Source organism: Mustela erminea, chromosome 8 (assembly GCF_009829155.1).
Source record: "Mustela erminea isolate mMusErm1 chromosome 8, mMusErm1.Pri, whole genome shotgun sequence".
NCBI classification, from domain to species: domain Eukaryota; kingdom Metazoa; phylum Chordata; class Mammalia; order Carnivora; family Mustelidae; genus Mustela; species Mustela erminea.
Window position 1 is genome coordinate 48,431,699 of NC_045621.1, and position 18,667 is coordinate 48,450,365.

The window sequence follows — 18,667 nt, forward strand, 5'->3', positions numbered from 1 at the left end:
TTCAGGGGGAAATTTTTTCGGGAAGGAATCGGTTTTGAAAAGACATCAATTCTAGCGTTTTCAGACCCTGAACAGGTTTCTCCATGCAACACAGGAGATCTGGAAATAATAATATGAAGACATGATATTTCCAGTGGATTAAAATTGGTTGATGTCTTTCTCTGCCAGAAGTAACAAACTATATAGCTAATCAAAGTCTACTTTTTTGGCTTTCAGTCTCAAATTTCAGTTGGTAGAATTCCGCAGAGACTTTGTTTGGAACAATCAACCATGTTGGTAAAGCAATGTTTTGTTTGGAAATATACAGATTGCTGCTTCAAACTGCTTAATGAATGGGTATGTGTGTTTCTACAACATTTTTTAAAGAAAAGTAGAAGACAGGAAATACAAACCTACATATTAAAGAGTTCTGCCAAATGAAGAGCTCTGTACTTTTTTTGTGAAGAAATTCTCTGCCAAGAGTTTGCCAAAACCTGATTGCAAATGAACATCACAGCTTCTCACAAACAAATCAGGAAATCCTGTGAATGGATGCCCAGTGTTTTCATGTGCATTGCCAAGCAATCACTGCCCACTGGGTAGAGATAGAAGGAGGACTAGATAGCGATGCCTATATATGGGTGTAGCAATATTCTGCAGCTCAGACCATAGCTTCATAGCTATGATAATCCCTCATTTACAAAGCTTTTGATAATTTCCTTAAATGGTGGGCAAGTAGCAGTCTAGACAGAGGGGGATTTTATAATTTCTAGTTTCTCGTAGAAAAACAAATGTTGGTGCCTCTTTTCTGAAGCCCAGGAAATATGGATTATAATTTATTTTTTATCTACAGTCAATTCAGTTTTATTTTGGGGATAAGAAGCTAGAAAATCCCAACTATTAGAACAACAACTTTATGGATTTTTATTTTTAAAGCAGTACATAATGAGACAAAAATTAGTAAAATATTTTTGAAGCCAGATTTTCATTGACCACAATCTAAACACAATAAATGTTATTTCCCCGGTACTTATTTTGTGATAGAGAGTACCCTTTAAATACTTCCTGTAATTTTAATATTTTGGAGGTCTCAAATTATTTGGCTAGCCCATGACAGGTCTAGATTTTGAACAGAAGTCTGTCTTACTCTAAATTATGTGCTCTTGATGACTATATTTTAATGATTTCTTTATGTCAATAATAAGGCAAAGATTCTTGCTTGACTCAAAGATATTTTTTAATTCCACTCAACTTCATCCATAGAACCAAATCAGTATTTATTTTCAAAATATCTCTCATACCTTCCTTATCATGTCTCATGCTATTGCAGTGGCAAAATTCCATCCACTATCTTCAACCTTAATCTGACCCAGAGCCAATGAATGAAAGGTATAGAAACTACAGCCTCTTTTTCTTTGCCTATGGCAAACATTACCAACAGAAAATGGCACCCATCTTCCCACAGCCAGCCTCATCCTGTATTCTTCATGACAGTGTTCTGGGAAACTAGACAGGTATCTAAATTTGCACCCCCCCCCAAAAAATATATGTGTGTGTATATATATATATATACACATATGTGTGTGTGTGTGTGTATATATATATATATATATATATATATATATATTTGCCATCGAGGAGTCATCTCATCCTTTGCACTGTTACCAGAAAAATCTCCTTAAAATACTTTTTAAAAACAATTTCACTGTCCTGATCAAAATTAGTCAGTGGCTCAATATTGCCTACTCCCTAAAATCAGATCCCTTAGCTCCTCCGAGATTTTTCTAAATGTTTTTCTCAGCCTTTTCTTTCCCTCTCTTTAATCTTCTACAGAGATTTTTACCTCTCATGTCCTGAATTTTGCATTCTCCTCCCTTTTGTATGTTTTTTCTCTATCTAAGAATGTTGTTTTCCTGTTCTGCAGTGATACAATTGTACCAATAGTTTTAGGTCAATCCTCCAACTATTTTGAAACTAACTGATTTCTTTTTCCTCCAAATTTTCAATAGTAGAAGTTCTCTAATCTGATGAGATTGACCAGTAGTAGCTAACTGGTCCATCAACTACCAAAAAAAAAAGAATGAAAGAAAGCTTAGGGAAAGAATCATAGTCATGATACATATATTTCATAAATATTCCAATATAAAACTTAAAAAGCTATACATTAATTCATAAACTTTTGGTATAGGACCTTTTTTATCTTTTCATTTTTAGAAGGAATGAAATCTTTTTTTTTTTAAGATTTTATTTGTTTATTTGGCAGAGAGAGAGACAAGAGAGAGGGAACATAAGCAAGGGGAGTGGGAGAAGGAGAAGCAGGCTTCCCATTGAGCAGAGAGCCCGATGTGGGGCTTGATCCCAGGACCCTGGGATCATGACAAGAGCCAAAGGCAGATGTTTAATGACTGAGCCATCCAGGTGCCCCAAGCCTTTTTTTCCTTTTTTTTAAATGAAGTGTCTGCTAATAGAATTTTACAGCATCTCTCTTTCATATAACACATCCCTAATGCATCCTCCCTGATTCCCAGTTTGGGTTCATTTGAAGTGAAGCAGGGGCACCTGGCTGGAGCAGTTGGTTAAGTGTCTGACTCTTGATTTCAGCTCAGGTCATGATCTCAGGGGTCATGGGATTGAGCGATGTGTCAGCCTCCAAGTTCAGCCGGGAGTTCGCTTGACATTCTCTCTCTCCTTCTTCCCCAACTTGCGCCATCAATCAATCAATAAAAATCTTTAAAAATAATAAAGTGAAGCAAGAACCTTCCAAATATTGTGAGTGTAAAAACCTCCTAGTTCTGAGGCTGCGTCTGGCTCCCACTCTCACAGCCATTGCAGTACATTGAGCTCCATAGAGACAGCGCCGAGGCAAGTGAGAGCCAGATGGGCACTGGGCGACTCTGTGCCTCACTGAGGAAAATAATTAACCATGGGCAAAGGAGATCCTAAGAAGCCGAGAGGCAAAATGTCATCATATGCATTCTTTGTGCAAACTTGCCGGGAGGAGCACAAGAAGAAGCACCCAGATGCTTCAGTCAACTTCTGAGTTTTCTAAGAAGTGCTCAGAAAGGTGGAAGACCATGTCTGCTAAAGAGAAAGGAAAATTTGAAGACATGGCAAAGGCTGACAAGGCCCGTTATGAAAGAGAAATGAAAACTTATATTCCCCCTAAAGGGGAAACAAAAAAGAAGTTCAAGGATCCCAATGCACCCAAGAGGCCTCCTTCGGCCTTTTTCTTGTTTTGTTCTGAGTATCGCCCCAAAATCAAAGGAGAACATCCAGGCCTCTCCATTGGTGATGTTGCAAAGAAACTGGGAGAAATGTGGAATAACACTGCTGCAGATGACAAGCAGCCTTACGAAAAGAAGGCTGCTAAGCTGAAGGAAAAATATGAAAAGGATATTGCTGCATACCGAGCTAAAGGAAAGCCTGATGCGGCCAAAAAGGGAGTCGTCAAGGCTGAAAAGAGCAAGGAAAAGAAGGAAGAGGAGGAGGAGGAGGAAGATGAAGAGGATGAGGAGGAGGAGGAAGATGAAGATGAAGATGAAGAAGAAGATGATGATGATGAATAAGTTGGTTCTAGCGCAGTTTTTTTTTTTCTTGTCTATAAAGCATTTAACCCTCCTGTACACAACTCACTCCTTTTAAAGAAAAAAATTGAAATGTAAGGCTGTGTAAGATTTGTTTTTAAACTGTACAGTGTCTTTTTTTGTATAGTTAACACACTACCGAATGTGTCTTTAGATAGCCCTGTCCTGGTGGTATTTTCAATAGCCACTAACCTTGCCTGGTACAGTGTGGGGGTTGTAAATTGGCATGGAAACTTAAAGCAGGTTCTTGTTGGTGCACAGCACAAATTAGTTATATATGGGGATGGTAGTTTTTCATCTTCAGTTGTCTCTGATGCAGCTTCTACGAAATAATTGTTGTTCTGTTAACTGAATACCACTCTGTAATTGCAAAAAAAAAAAAAAGTTGCAGCTGTTTTGTTGACATTCTGAATGCTTCTAAGTAAATACAATTTTTTTTATTAGTAAAAAAAAAAAAAAAAAAACCTCCTAGTTCTGTGTTCTCCCTCCCTAATCTTTTAAGTTTTTGTTGTTGTTGTTTGTTTGGTAGCCATTTATACTTGTCTTTATAAAGCAATCAGCTTCATTTCCATACAAAATCCCACACCTCTCTTTATGCTCCCACATTTTATTGATTTAATTTTGTGATTTTTAGTAACAAGTACCACTGACATGTGGAACAGACATGCTTAGACAGCATAGTACTCAACTGCAGATATCCTAGAGTGTAGCAAGCTCGCTGTGAGCAGGGAGCCCACTATGGCAATGTATTATCCTGAGTGGATGGAGAGCTGAAAGTCTTCCAGAGAGCTAAGTGAATGGTAAAGAAAGATTTTTCTCATTTATATTTATATCTATCATTTCTTGACTCTGATGATACCCAGCTTTCGAAGGGGAAGGTGTGGAAATTGTCTTTCTGTGTAGACTGTTGTGGTTGACTATAGAGGGCAGGACAATTGTTTAAGAGTCCCCTAGATTCTTCCTCACAACAAATCATACTGACATTATAATGAAAATAGAATATTCAATAAATCCTTTTTGCTGATGAAATTCATCTGGCAAGGTAAAGTGAGAAAACTTTCTTGAAATCCACAAAAAAAGGAAATGCTCTGGAGGTCTACACTTCAAACGATATTCCAAGAACAGGGACAGATCCGCAGAACATAAAATCATTTAAGAAACTAAGGCTGCGGTTCCTGTACTAAAATTTTGAATGCAGATTTTAAAAATGGATAAAATTTTAAATATGGATTTAATGCAGTGCTCAAGGCACAAAATAAATTAGCTATAAATGGGGTAATTGTTTAAATAAATACATAGGAGTTTACACTGAAGAATTTAAATAATTTTCTAGAAGCTCAAAAATTTTAAAAACCTTTCTGTTTCCATGATCCAGGATCTAGACACGTCACTCTAACATTTCAGCTTAACAAAAGGAAGTGGAAAGGATGGGAGATTGGCCCGAGGTCACAGAGCAAGTGATCTAAACATAGCCAACCAACCACAGGGTACCCAAAATGTTCTTAGTCAAAAGACTTAAAAGCTTTTTCCCCAAAATAACTGCTTCAGTCAAAGAGAGAAGGATAATTGCTACTTCTACAGACAACAGAAGAAACCAGCATCATTTCATCCCAGAGAGCAGCCTTAAATGGCCACCCACACACTCCATCACGTTATTTATCTCCTCCAGCTGCAAGACCCTCTTCTCTCTGGCTTCCCATTGACCTACAAAGAAGACACTAATGAATAAACAAAGTCTCAAGCAGATGCAAAGGCGGAATGCATAAAAAGTGCCAGTGCACTTTAATTGAATGTCTGGGTCTGCTCTTCCCTGCTCACTGGTGCCACAGTCAAGGAGCCACGCCAGCTCTTCACAGAGACTGTGGTGGCTCTATGTTGGCCAGTACAAATAGCAGGCTGTGTGGGACAGGAGACCTCAGCTGGACCTTCAAGGGTCCTCAGTTTAGGCGACCGCAAACACCACTGAGGGCGAATTTGATTCCCTTCTTTTTGTCTCACCAGCAAACTGTTGGTGGTTCCTGAAGGTGATCATGGTTGACCAGATGTATGGTTATGTCAAATGCTTACTCTCGACAGAGCACTCTCAGGGCAGTAGATGATTCATCCATTAGAGATGCATTTCTTTAAGGCAGAGGTCAGACACTGGTGGCCCATTCAGCCTTCAGATGGATTTTGGGTAGGCCACACAGCTGTCTGTTTAGTCATTTGAAAAAGATGGTCAGTGTGTTCAGACGCGGCATTTGCCAAGTTCTGTAGCGTAAATACTCTTCCAGTGTCTGATTTTAGGCCACCAGCATGACATTCACAGACGCGGAATTGGGAGGAGGGGTGCGGTAGCAAGCCATTCGCCATGCTATCGTATCTCCATCATACACCTATAATGGAAGTAAAGAAGCTAATGTGCGTAGGTTACAGTAAAATAATTACGATGAGCTTTGAATATTTATTATCTTTGTTTAATTTGACTATAAGTTTTTATAATTTAAATTTTCAAACTAGCTATGTTTAATAACTAGCTTTCAAAATTCTTGAAAGCCCCCCCACCCCAGCTCTCGTGGGTCAATGCGAGGCAGCTGCAGGACCGCCTGGAATGGCATATCATGACCACAGCAGCCATGGCCACAGTGGTTCAGGCTCCGGGAGCTGGATCTGAATCCCAGCTGGTACATTTATTAGTTGTGTGAGCTTGCATAGCCTACTTAACCACACAGAACCTCAATTTTCTCAAATAGAAAAATAAGTTGATAATGTTTATTTGGTGACTCTATTGTGAGGAGTAAATAAAAAATATATGTGAAGGGCTTAGCACTGTGTCTGACACAGTCATCACTCTGCAAAGAGTGACTTTGACTCGAGGTAGGAATTACTTGATTAGATTTGTTTTGCTCTACCTTGAAAATCTGCCCATGGGTACCTCAAATAAATGAGAAACTTATGAGTAGAAGAAGGAAGGAAACCAGGGAGATGGAAAGACTGGATAGTGGGAGATACAAGGGCATTGAGAAAGAATGGGAACAAGATAGGATCAAAAGACACAAAATTAGGATGAGAAAAAGAAACTCAAAAATGCAGTTGCTTTTCTTAGGTTGAACTGTGTCTCGTTCTATAATCCATTAAAGATTCATTCTCAATTTCTCATGAAGGCTGTCTAATTTCTGCATAAATTACTGAAGTCATTTCCTTGAATGGACAGTGTCCAGTATCAAACCATCCCATCCTATCCATTTTGTCCAGAAAATTCAATCAGTAGTGGACGTGTGACCCACACCCAGCCAGTTATACATGCTCTCAGCTTGAAATTTGGAACTGATACCCAGAGACTGAAGCAAGGTGGTGCTGGGAGCTGCTGTGCTGGGCAGCTCTGACTGGTCATGAGGAAACAAGGCAAGGAAGCCAATCCGCAGAGGTGGAGAAAAGCAAAGTAGCAAAACAGAAGTAGAGCTGGCTAAGAAAAGGAGCCAGGAGACCGGTGACAGTTTTTCAGGTCCTGTGAAATTTGGGTGTATTCCTCAAACTTTCTTTCTATAAGATGAACCATTTTCTTTATGATAAGTTTCCTTTACCTCAACAAGCTGGAATGGGTCTCTCTTCCTTACAACCCAATGATTCCTGACCAGAAGATCTCTGCCCTTTCTGTGAAAATGTACAAAATCACAGTAGATTGTAGCTTGAAGAGATGAGATTCCAGACCCCTCGGTCAATGTATGATCAATTTCAACATTGCTCAGAGAAATTAAATGACTTGCACTGAGTCCCATATTAAACAAGTAATAGAGTTAGTCTACAGCATGGTTCCGCTGGGTCCCCAGCAGGGCCATGCCCCTCAGCAGTCCTTTGATGGTCTGCTTTCAGTTTGGGACGGGCAGCACACTCGAAATCCTCTTGAGAGTGATACATTCTCAAAGACCAAATCTCAGCATCTCTTTTCATGGATAAGGTAAAAAAGAACAGAGCAGAGCAAGAAGTTGGTCTACTGAGAAGCAGGGTTAAAACACTGGCTTCTCGGTTTGACTGGCCCCTGTTCAAATCCTGACAAGCTATGGGACTAGGGAAAGAAACATGGCCTCCCTAAGCACCAGTTTCTCCTTTGAACAATGGAGACAAAGAAAATTATCGAATTTACAGACTCATTGGAGGAGTAAATAAATTCATGAATGTACTTAGCATATTCCTCCCACCCCCCACCTGCCATGTAGTAAACATCCCCTAATGGTAAGATTGTTCTTGATCTTACTTACTGTCATTTGGGCAGGTAGGAGTCAGGAACCAAGCCCAGTGGGTTCTGTGTCATTTTACCTTTGGATGTAATGATTTCTTTCCTTAACATAATGATGTGAGTTTATATAATTTCCATGACTTAAAGAGGTAGGTGTATACATTCAGCAACAATGGCCACACATGCATATTTCTACCTGATACAAATCAGCCCTTCAAAAGTAGTTATTTAGTAAATCTTTTCTTAAGGATAGGAATGACTTCAGTCCAGAATATCATTGAGATTTAATGTGCTTTGAAAATGGAAACTTTTATACTGGGTGGTTAAAAATGTAGCACTAAATATAATAAACCATGGATGCTAAGAGTCAGCATTAAAAGCAAGCACTATGTTTCCTAGTGCTCCTATGAGGCAGAGCTAACAAGAATTACTAAGCCAGCAGCTCAGATCAGGAGACAGTATGTAAGCACAGCCACACTTCATTAATGCAGAAGCACCAAACTGTTTTCAGCCAGAAGCAATGTAGAATGCAACGTAATTAAACAAGTGGCGATGGATCAACCTAGGAACTTTACAAGTCACGATTACAGCTTTAAAATTCCAGGATGCAGTGTTTATTAGCAAAAGCATAGTAATCTAGGGCAGCAATTCTCAAGCTTCTGTGGCATAAGAGTCAACATGAGGAACTTGTAAAAAATGTGTTTTTTTGGATCCAACCACTGGACGTTCAAGTGCAGTGGATCTAAGTGCTGAACAGTTACCGCTACTATTTACTTATTTATTTATTTATTTTTTAAGATTTTATTTATGTATTCAACAGAGATCACAAGCAGGCAGAGAGGCAGGCAGAGAGAGGAGGAAGCAGGCTCCCCACGGAACAGAGAGCCTGATGTGGGGCTCAATCCCAGGATGCTAAGATCACAACCTGAGCCAAAGGCAGAGGATTAACCCACTGAGCCACCCAGGTGCCCCTTACCTGTACTTTTTAGTCGAGCCTTCTGAGTAATTATAATCCAACTAATCTTAGCATAATTCACTCTGAGAAACATTAACAAAGAATCTTAGATAGAACAACTTATTTTAATTTATTTATTGGATAGACTAAGAGAGAGAGACAGTGAGTGAGAAAGCACAAGCAGGCAGAGGAAGAGGGAGGAGCAGACTCCCCGCTGATCAGGGAGCCTGATTAGGGGCTCGATCCCAGGACCCTAGGATCATACCCCAAGCCAAAGGCAGATACCACCCAGGCGCCCCTCAAGTAACTTTTTTGACAGGAAGGAAACAAAATTCTGCATCTTCTCCGCAGTCCTAGGATGGAGGCAGATCAGACCCTTAAAGAAAAAAGAAAAGAAAAAACAGAACAGCTCAAACTTTGCAAGTCTTTTCAATTAGCTGTACCCTGACTCTCACTGAACCTTAGAGGGCAGGTTCTGTGGGAATACCAGGTGTTAGCGTTAGCTCAGTCTGTCTCAAGGGAGTCAAATGACTCATGTGGAACAGCAGAAGCATAAAGGAATCTGAAGTTCAATGAATCATCCAGTAGACAAGAGAGGTATTTTTCAATAACCTGAAGATATAAATAACCGAACACACATTTCTGCAATAGTGATTACCAGGGACTTATTTTAAAAACATCTCAAACATGAAGGGATTCTAAATTTTAGCAGTAATATGCTTCGCCTGATAGACTCTTGCAACAATTACCCAGCTAAAGAACACAGCAGCAAAGAGGGTCTCCAATAGTCACCCGATGGCTATTTCGGACATTCGAATTCTAATCTCATCTCTGATGTCAACTCACTCTGCAATTTGTGGCAAGTCATTTCACTTCTCTGGATCTCAAAGTAGTCTTGATATCTCAAAAATTCCTTTCTTTTCCAACGATCCGTAATAAAGTGCTTACTATGTGCAGGAACTGTTCCTCACTCTTCACTTAGAAGTCAACCTAGTTAATCCTCCCAGTCATCCTGTGAAGTCTGTGCCCAGACTTGAAGGCCTCCTATTTTATGGGCAAGAATACTGAGGCACAAAGAGGTTAAGTAAGTGGCCTAAGGTCACCATGCTGGTTTATTTTATTCGTCAGCTTGATTGGTCCACAGTCCCCACGTAATCCGGCCAACATGACTGTTGTTTCTGTGAAGGTGTTTTTGGATGAGATTTACACTTGAATTGGCGGACTTGGAGTAGAGCAGATTACCCTCCGTAATGTTGCTGGGCATCATCCAGTCAGTTGAAGGACTGAATGGAATAAGAGCTGATCTAGAAGTCCCAGGTTGCCAGCAGACCGCCTTCACGATTCTTCACAAATCTACAGCACCGGGTCTTCCGGGAGAGCCAGCAGACTGCCTTTGGACTTGAACTGCTGCTCCTTCCTGAGTTTCCAGCCTGCCAGCCTCCCTTATCAGATTCTGGACTCTGTAAGCCTCCAAAATTGTGTTAGCTAATACATTAAAATAAATCTCTTTGTACCATATGCACATCCATCCTCTTGGCTCTGTTTCTCTGGAGACCCTGACAAATACAGTCACACACTATGCTACTGCTACTAGTGGTAGAGCCAGGTGGGGGTCCCAGGCAGCCTGGCCCCCCAGAAGGAGGATAACAAAAATTCTAGAATGTCAGAGGTTGGCCAAGCATCCCTTCTATGAAGCCAGAGCTATCAGTGAACACACACTTGTAAATAAATTTATTCTTAATGGTTTTGCTCTGCATGTCCACACTGATGACCTCACTGAACTGGGCATAATAAACCCATGAAATAGGAAGCTCCAAGCAGTGATACTGAAGAACCTAACACCAAACATATTTGATTACAGAAAATTATGTGTTTGGGACATATCCCTAATCTCTCAGAGTTTGATTTTAGCAAGTAACTGCCATCTTGCAAAAATTCCCTGATTAACAGGAAAAAACAAACCAAAAAAAAAAAAAAAAAGTTGGCAGAAGATAGTCTGACCCAAAGTGGCCATTTGGGTTTGTTTTTTTTTTGTTTTATTTTGTTTCATTTTTTCCCCATTTATTTGTTAACCTTGCTCTCTCTTCAGTAGATGCTGTCCTGGAAGATTCTTGGAAAACTTGTAGGTGGCAGGTGAATTTAAAACTGTTGCTATAAAATTTCATCTCATTTAGTTCAATTGAATTAAGTGATAGGAGGCCCTTACACTTTCTTTGTAATGGGTACATATATACCAATAATTGTTTCTTTTTCAAGACCCAAATTGAACTCTTGACCCTTAAATAAAGGTGACCTTGGAGACAGGGCTTCAAACTAGTCCAAGAATGGACATCATCGACCAATCAATCATCACCACTATCCAAATATCTGGTACGGAGAGAAAAAGCCATCTTCTCTTCACTAGGAGTTAGTTTTGGGTTTCTAGGGAGAAATCAGCAAAAGTTTCAGACACTCAAGAGAAATCCCTGCCTTCAAATGTGCTCAGGAATAAGGCTTATGGGGCTTCACTGGTGGGGGTCAGCTGTCTCCACCAGGTATATCTGGTTTGAGAACCTGAAGGCTGATAGCTCAGGAAAGACAGGGCACTCCTAAATGAAGGAAACGTTTAGCTAAGGTTCAAGATCACTGGGCTCTTTTTTGGTTTTTATACAGGAGTCAAATGTTGTTTATAACTATACCCTGACCCCGACTATGAACTCTGAAACTTAGGTAGCCACGGAGAAAGAGGGAGAGGAAGCATGAGCTGTTCTGCTTAAGGCAGAGGCTAAGTCATTGTAGCCAAATTCAATCACTGCAGGAGAGACAGGTTTGGAACACTTGGTGCTTCCTGCCTTCCAAATGTCTAGACACCCAAAAGGGTGTGCAGACTTGCCTCTGACCATTCTCGTTGAAGGCCTCTCTGCACATAAAATATCACCAGTTATAGGGGTTTGTTTGTATTATCTTTGAACTTGATGTGTATTATTCTACCTTTGTCAACATCCATTCCCACTTTCTATAAGCTTTAAACTCTCCCAGATGCTGAGCAAATGTGAATTCTTTGGAAGGCAGCCGGCCTCTGTAATCTAGTGGCACAATCACTACTCCCTCTCCAAATTCTGTTACTGTCAATTTTAAGCATGCATTGTCTGGGGCATTTTATATGCTGTAGTTGAAGACAGACGCCAAACGTGTAAAAATGTAACCTTGACCGACCGCTATCGGCGTCTATGCTGTTTAAAAAGGAAAATGGACTCTCAAGGCTGAATGGTTATCTGCCTTTCACAATCGCTTTAGTGCTCCAAAGTGTATGCTCCCAATGTCAGCTCTTTAGTTGCCTGTCAAGGAACTTCCCACTAGGCATGTAGCTTCCAGTACATTCTATACAGAATATAGCCAGATCTTTAAGGATGTTGATATGGATATTAAACAGAGGAATCACGATCAAAGCCATGCGTTGTTTACTTTTTCTTGGCACCATAGTGTGACCAACCTCTGCAGAGATGTGGTGTCTTGCTTGGTAAAATTGTGTGTGATGAAATTACAGCCCAAACTGACTGCCCCACGCAGACTTGACATGGGCATAAAACAAAACAAAACAAAAAACGCATGGCTCACGTGACTTCTGTGGAGACTTCGATCTGCTTCCTTATCCTCAAACCTCTGCTGTACTTCTACTACTACTATTATAATTTTTTCTTTTTTATCTTAAGCTCTAAGCATGAAAGAAGGAGGGATAGTCACAAACAAATGAGAAGAAAGAGAACAAAGCTAATGCAGAGAAGCAGTTTCCTGGTCTCAATAGACATTTTGCAACAGGGTTTTGTGTATTATTTATGAGGCTATATTAACAGACCAAGGAAGAAAGAATATTTTTTTAAAAATCAGATAATTTTAGAATACATAGGGTGGGCCTAGGGAAAATATTATCAGGTTTTGTCCAAAAAAAGATCAATATCCTCCTTTTAAAGGAAGCTTTTGGGAAAAAAAAAAAAAAACAACTCTGTATGATATATAAACTTCCTGAAGCTTCCTAACATCAATGACTCTGTCTCTATGCCGGTATTTGCATTGATTTTCTCCCATTCTTTGTTTTCTTTTTGGGGGGTCTTTTTAATGAGCAATTTCGTGCAGTTTGGCCATGTAATAGATCTAATTCTGCTGATAAAGAAGATTGAAAATAAATATGTTTCTAAAAATCCAGAAGAAACTATTAAATCATTGATGAACCAAATAAAAACTACATCATATTTTTGGTTTAATTACTTGTTTAAGTTATGTGTGAGACTTACTTCTATAGGAGTTGAAAATTTTGATTAATGAAAGCTGGCCTCTGCGGAAAAAAAGAACTTAGCTGTTCCATATGTCATAAAAAGGCTTGATTGGAGACTGAGAAGACTATAGTTTTTCCCTTCCTGGAGGAAAATGTGAAATTCTTTCCATAGCTTTTAGACTCTGATCATGAAGCTAAATGAATTATGCTCACCTTCCGGATTTTTCTTCATGTGAGCGCAGCCGTTTCAGGGTGGATTCATGACAGGTGGAGGCAGGCAAAGGCCAACAGTATAAACTTCAGACTCCTGAGCTTACCCCACTCCTCTGAGTAATACCCCACTGGCCTAACACACCATTATTAACAAGGTAGCGGGTCTTTAAATCTTCTGAGTCTTCAAAAGTTGAAATCATCGGTTAAAAACTAGTTTGATCAAAGCTTTGTGTGAAAGGAAAAGGGTGTTTAAAAAGAGAAAACTTTTTAGAAAAATCATCATTTTGCCTTGGGCACGCTCTGGAGCACTAACCTGCTCAGCTATCCTCTTGGAGTTTAGGAAACGACTATGTTTTCATCTCAGATATAGGCAGGTGGTGGACTGCATTTGATCTCTCCATGCCCTGATTGGAAGCAAGCAATTTCAAGAGTCTATTCCAACTGTAATCCAGCCAGTGCCCAGGAAGGAGATGCCTATCGAACTCCTCCACATTCCGGATTTCTTCACTGCCCATTACTGGTTTGTTGGACAAGGAGGTGTAAAGTTGGGAGGGGGAGGGGGAACAGGATTTCACTGGACAGAGCAGAGGGTTGTCTATGCTGGAAGAGATATGATTAATATTGCCTCTAAGTATGTTCTTATCCCAAAACACTGCGATGAGGGAGTGATGGTGGATGGGGAGTGTGGCTGGGAATATGGAAGGTAAGACCTCTCAAGACTTGAGGGAGAAGGGGCTCCTGGGTGGCTCAGTTGGTTGAGTCCCTGCTTTGGTTCATGTCATAATCTCAGGGTCCTGAGATCAAGCCCCACATCAGGCTCCTTGCTCAGTGAGGAGTCACCTTCTCTCTCTCTCTCTCTCTCTCTCTCTCATTCAAATAAATAAATAAACAAATAAGATCTTTAAAAAAAAAAAAGAAAGAAAGAAAAAAGGACTTGAGGAATGGATCAGCTATAGCAGTCCTAATATTTGCCAAGCATTACTCTATATACTGGGGATAGAAAGATGAGTGGGCTTTCCTGCCTTAAATAATGACAGTATTGTCAGAGAGACCTATATGCAAATAGATAACTTTGCAAACATATACAATGTGTGTGATGATATTTAAACTACAGAAGAAGTACAAAGACAGGAGTGATCACTTCATTGCCTTGAGAACAAGTTCAAGATTCTCATACATTAAGGTAAGAGAGAATCTTTATTCAGAATGTACAGTTGACAAAAGATCTTAACAGTAGATATGCTGTAACTTTTATCTGGATACTAATGTCCTCATTTTCGAGGAGTAAGTTATAATATTGGGGGGGATGTTGTGCATGCACTAAGTGAAAATGTTGATTGAGCAAATGTTTTTCTTCCTCTGCTTCCCGGTCTTCCTAAATGGGCCAAATTGTCCTTAGATCTCTTTGCAATTACTTCCATTTGTGGGTAAAATCTGAGTTTTACAGGCTTATGCTGATAACTAAGCTGGGATAAGTGAAGTGGGAGCCATACGGATTCATAACTAAGATATGTAATGGATTGCACAAAATCATACAATTTTTTGTTCAATTCCTTGAAGAAAATATCATATGCAAGGGAGTCATTTTTTCATCATCCCAGCTGAGAAGAAATTGAAATACATTCTGAGAACATGGAAGAAATCAAGCCAGTTTATAAAAGGTCTTTGAAAAATCATTTGCTCCTTGTTATTTCTGACACAGCACAAACACCAGAACTGACATTTGTAGAAGCAAGTGAAAATAAATGACAAAAACTCCAAAAAAGAAATAGAAGATTTCCTTAATGAGGAATGTGTTATCAAGCATATCCTACAAAGGGAATAGAATAAAACAGTGCTGTTGAAAAGAACTTTCTGTGGTGATGTAAGTGTTTTGTATCAGTGCTTTATCATTGACTCTGTTCCCTATGCTGTGCCTTTTATTCTGATGATTTATTCATGCCACACTGGAAGCCTGTACCTCTCACCCCCTTTCACACATTTTGCCCACGTTTTCCCACACCCTCCCCTCTGGCAACCATCAATTTGTTCCCTATATTTATTTTATATATATATATATATATATATATACACACACACACACACACACACACACACACACACATATACACACACATATTATTCTGATTCTGGCTTTATTTTTTTATTCACTTGTTTTGTTTTTCTGAATTCCACACATGAGTTAAATCATATAGTATTAGTCTCTTGGTCTGATTTATTTCACTTAGTATAATACCCTCTAGTTCCATCCAGTTGTCGCAAATGACAAGGTCTCATTCTTTTTTTATAGCTGCATAATATTCCATTGTGTATATGACATTTGAATAGTTACATTTGGCTAGTGGCTTCTGTCTTAGATATTCTAAGTCTCAAAAATAGCACTAACAATAAAGAGTACTGAACTCTATTCCAAAATCTTTCACAATTTTATTACTTTTCATCAAATATTTACTTTGTATCCCTATTCTCTTACCTCTAAAATGGTGCTAACAATTTACAGTCCCAAAGTAAAGATATCAGTGACAATATGATTTTACCTGAGCTCCTTAAATATAGAAGTCTTAGTGATGGATTTCTAGTCCAAGATATAAGAGATTTTGAGATCGGAAATTTTATAGAATTACTTTAGGTAACATAGTTATAGAAATGATTATGAGAGGCTTTACTGATCAAAAATTCTGAAAGGTGGTGCCTGGGAGACTCAGTGGGTTAAAATAAAGCCTCTGCCTTGGCTCAGGTCATGATGCCAGGGTCCTGGGATTGAGCCCTGCATCGGGCTCTCTGCTCAGCAGGGAGCCTGCTTCCTCCTCTCTCTCTGCCTTCCTCTCTGCCTCCTTGTGATCTCTGTCTGTCAAATAGCTAAATAAAATCTTTAAAAAAAAAATTCTGAAAGGTGATAGAAAGATAGTCTTTTATGTGATTTCAGCTAAATATAATAGAAGATAAATGAGGGAGCAACACACTCTGATTGGGAAAGGTCCGGAGCACTGGATTTGGGCTGACAGGGATGGGGCAAGGAAGGAAGGCCATCCTGAGCACAGCAGCACAACATGAGCAAGGCATAAAGATTGGGACAGGTTGGGGCCTGGAGGGCTTTTGAATTCATCTGGCACAACTCCAGTGTAGTCCATTATGATTAGGACTGATGAGAAAGGAAGACCGACCTGATTCTTCTGAAGGTCCTAAAATGCTTACTCAGGACTTGTATTGTTATTCTACAAGCAATAGGGTTTGTGAAACTAGAGTTTCTGAGTAAAGGAAAAAATAAGATCAGATCTGAGATTTGGAAAAAATACAGTGTCAGTGCTAATGAACTTGCATAAAGATGGGAAGGAATGAAGACTAGGTAGAAGGTTGGAAGGGGTCAAGCAAAAGGTGAAGATGAACTAGGATTCTAACAAAGGGTCAATGAAAAGGGGAGGACTATGGTTGAAGAGAATGCACAAAATTTGGCGACCTGACAGATGTGGTTGCTTAGGAAAAGACAAAGGTAACTGAGAGGCTTTACATCTGAGGGAGTGAGTGATAATATTCATCAAGCTATGAAAGGAAGGCTTGTCAATTTTGAGTTAATAGTTTGAAGTCCACTTAAAGATGAATCAACTAATATAGAGATGAGTCTGAAGTCTTCAAACGGGTATTGGGCCAGCATCTGAAAATCAACATATCCAAACCTAAGCAGGCACTGATTGGATGTCCAAATGGGTATTGGGAATGCAAGTCTTGAGTAAAACTGAGAGATCAGCAAGAGAGACATGATTCATCTGAAAAGAAATGATAGATTGTTGGGAAAACATCATGTAGCTCCCAAAGGAGGATAAAGTGAGATAAAGACTCTTACTGGGAGTTGGGGGAAATTGGAAGGGGAGGTGAACCATGAAAGACTATGGACTCTAAAAAACAATCTGAGGTGTTTGAATTAGCGGGTGGGTGGGAGGTTAGGGTACCAGGTGGTGGGTATTAGAGAGGGCACAGATTGCATGGAGCACTGGGTGTGGTGAAAAAATAATGAATACTGTTATGCCGAAAATAAATAAAAAATAAATTAAAAAAAAAAAGACTCTTACTTGGGGTATGAGTCAGCAAGGGAGATTGAAAAGTCAAAACAGAGTTTGGAGAAGAACTCAGGAATAACATGACCAAGTTAAGATAGAATAGGTCTCATGTATTGGAGTGTGTATACACACAATAACATGCAAATACCAAAACAAGTTGTTACTTATTCTCCACATGAGTAGGGCAAAGATGTAGAAGCTCCATATAAACAGGCCCTGTTTGACAGAGAGACGAATGTCTGTGGTTGGGCAGGTGGGCAAAGTTGCAGATGCCGTGGACACAATAAAGGAAGCGTTCCCTATGGGATGCGTTACTACACACTGAGGGAAAGAATGAGGAGTGGAGCCAAAACTCTACAACTGAGGCTTTGGGATGAGCCTGTGATAGTTACCCACAGTGAAGTATGATCTAGGAACTGCTGCTGCTTTCTATATAGACCCTGAACAAGTAGCTTCAACTCTCTGAATCTCCATTTCCTCTCATCTGAAAGAGGTACAATTATAGGATTCATAGGACAGTTGTATCGGATGAGATGATGCGCCTGGCATGACCGGGGTTTGGTAAACGTTAGTGTTCTTCCTGTCTTGCCCTCTTCACAGTTTGCTCTCAGGTGTGGCCAGCTCATTTTAATGTGTCATTTGAATGCATCTCAAGGTACTTGGACCAGATCCCAAGCTCCTGGAAAAGGCCAATTTCATCTCATCCAAGGCTTACCTCACCATAGTGCTTTATACCCTTAAATCATCTCAATTCCCTGAAAATCAAAATTGTTTGAGTCAATGTCACTGTATCCAGTTTGAAGCTTGTCGATTCTGGCTTTTAGGGCACAAATTTTTTTTAAAAAGGAGGGGGATGGCCCAAGTAAGTAATTATCCATATCAGAGAAGTTTGGAATTAATCCATCTTGATATCCATATAGCAGCAAAGCTATCAGCGACTATTTTCCAGGAGAATAGGAACAGGATGGGGGTGTGGGCAGAACTGAGAATCTTTTTTTTTTTTTTTTTTTTTTAAGTTTTGCTTGAGTGGTCGTTCAGCCTGGATAATTCAATGAGGAAAAATATAGGGTGTCTGGGTAATCGAAACTGATGCCTGCTTAGCGGTTAGAGAAGAGAGGAGACTTACAGGTTGGGTTGATCTGTCAGTCTGATTTGTATTTCTCCACCGAAGGTTAAATATAAGTATAGATTTAAAAGTCAAAGCTTATAGCTGAAATTAGCGCTTCTCTGTAATGAGAGAATGAGCTCAAAATATGTGATTTACTTCAGAAAATTGACACATCAGGGCCCTACACGAGCAATCTTGATTGGATGATTTATTGATTCATTCATCCATTCATGCAAAAAAGTATTGAGCCATACTGTGTTCCACTCCACTTACTAGGAGCTGGGATAAGGTGTGGATTAGACCCA

The 18,667-nt window shown here is 39.7% G+C and overlaps 1 long non-coding RNA gene and 1 pseudogene across 1 annotated transcript in view; one reads left to right on the forward strand and one right to left on the reverse strand.

Moving 5' to 3' along the window:
* Positions 1–2,853: 2,853 nt before the first annotated feature.
* LOC116597587 lies at positions 2,854–4,007 on the forward strand (annotated as a pseudogene).
* A 1,260-nt stretch (positions 4,008–5,267) lies between these two features.
* Positions 5,268–18,667, reverse strand: part of LOC116597588 — a 247,647-nt gene continuing 234,247 nt past the window's right edge. Inside the window, exons 4-5 of the long non-coding RNA XR_004288678.1 lie at positions 9,581–10,194; positions 5,268–5,938 (exon numbers count right to left, since the gene is read on the reverse strand). This is a non-coding gene — a long non-coding RNA (uncharacterized LOC116597588). The remainder of the gene's footprint in view (positions 5,939–9,580; positions 10,195–18,667) is intronic.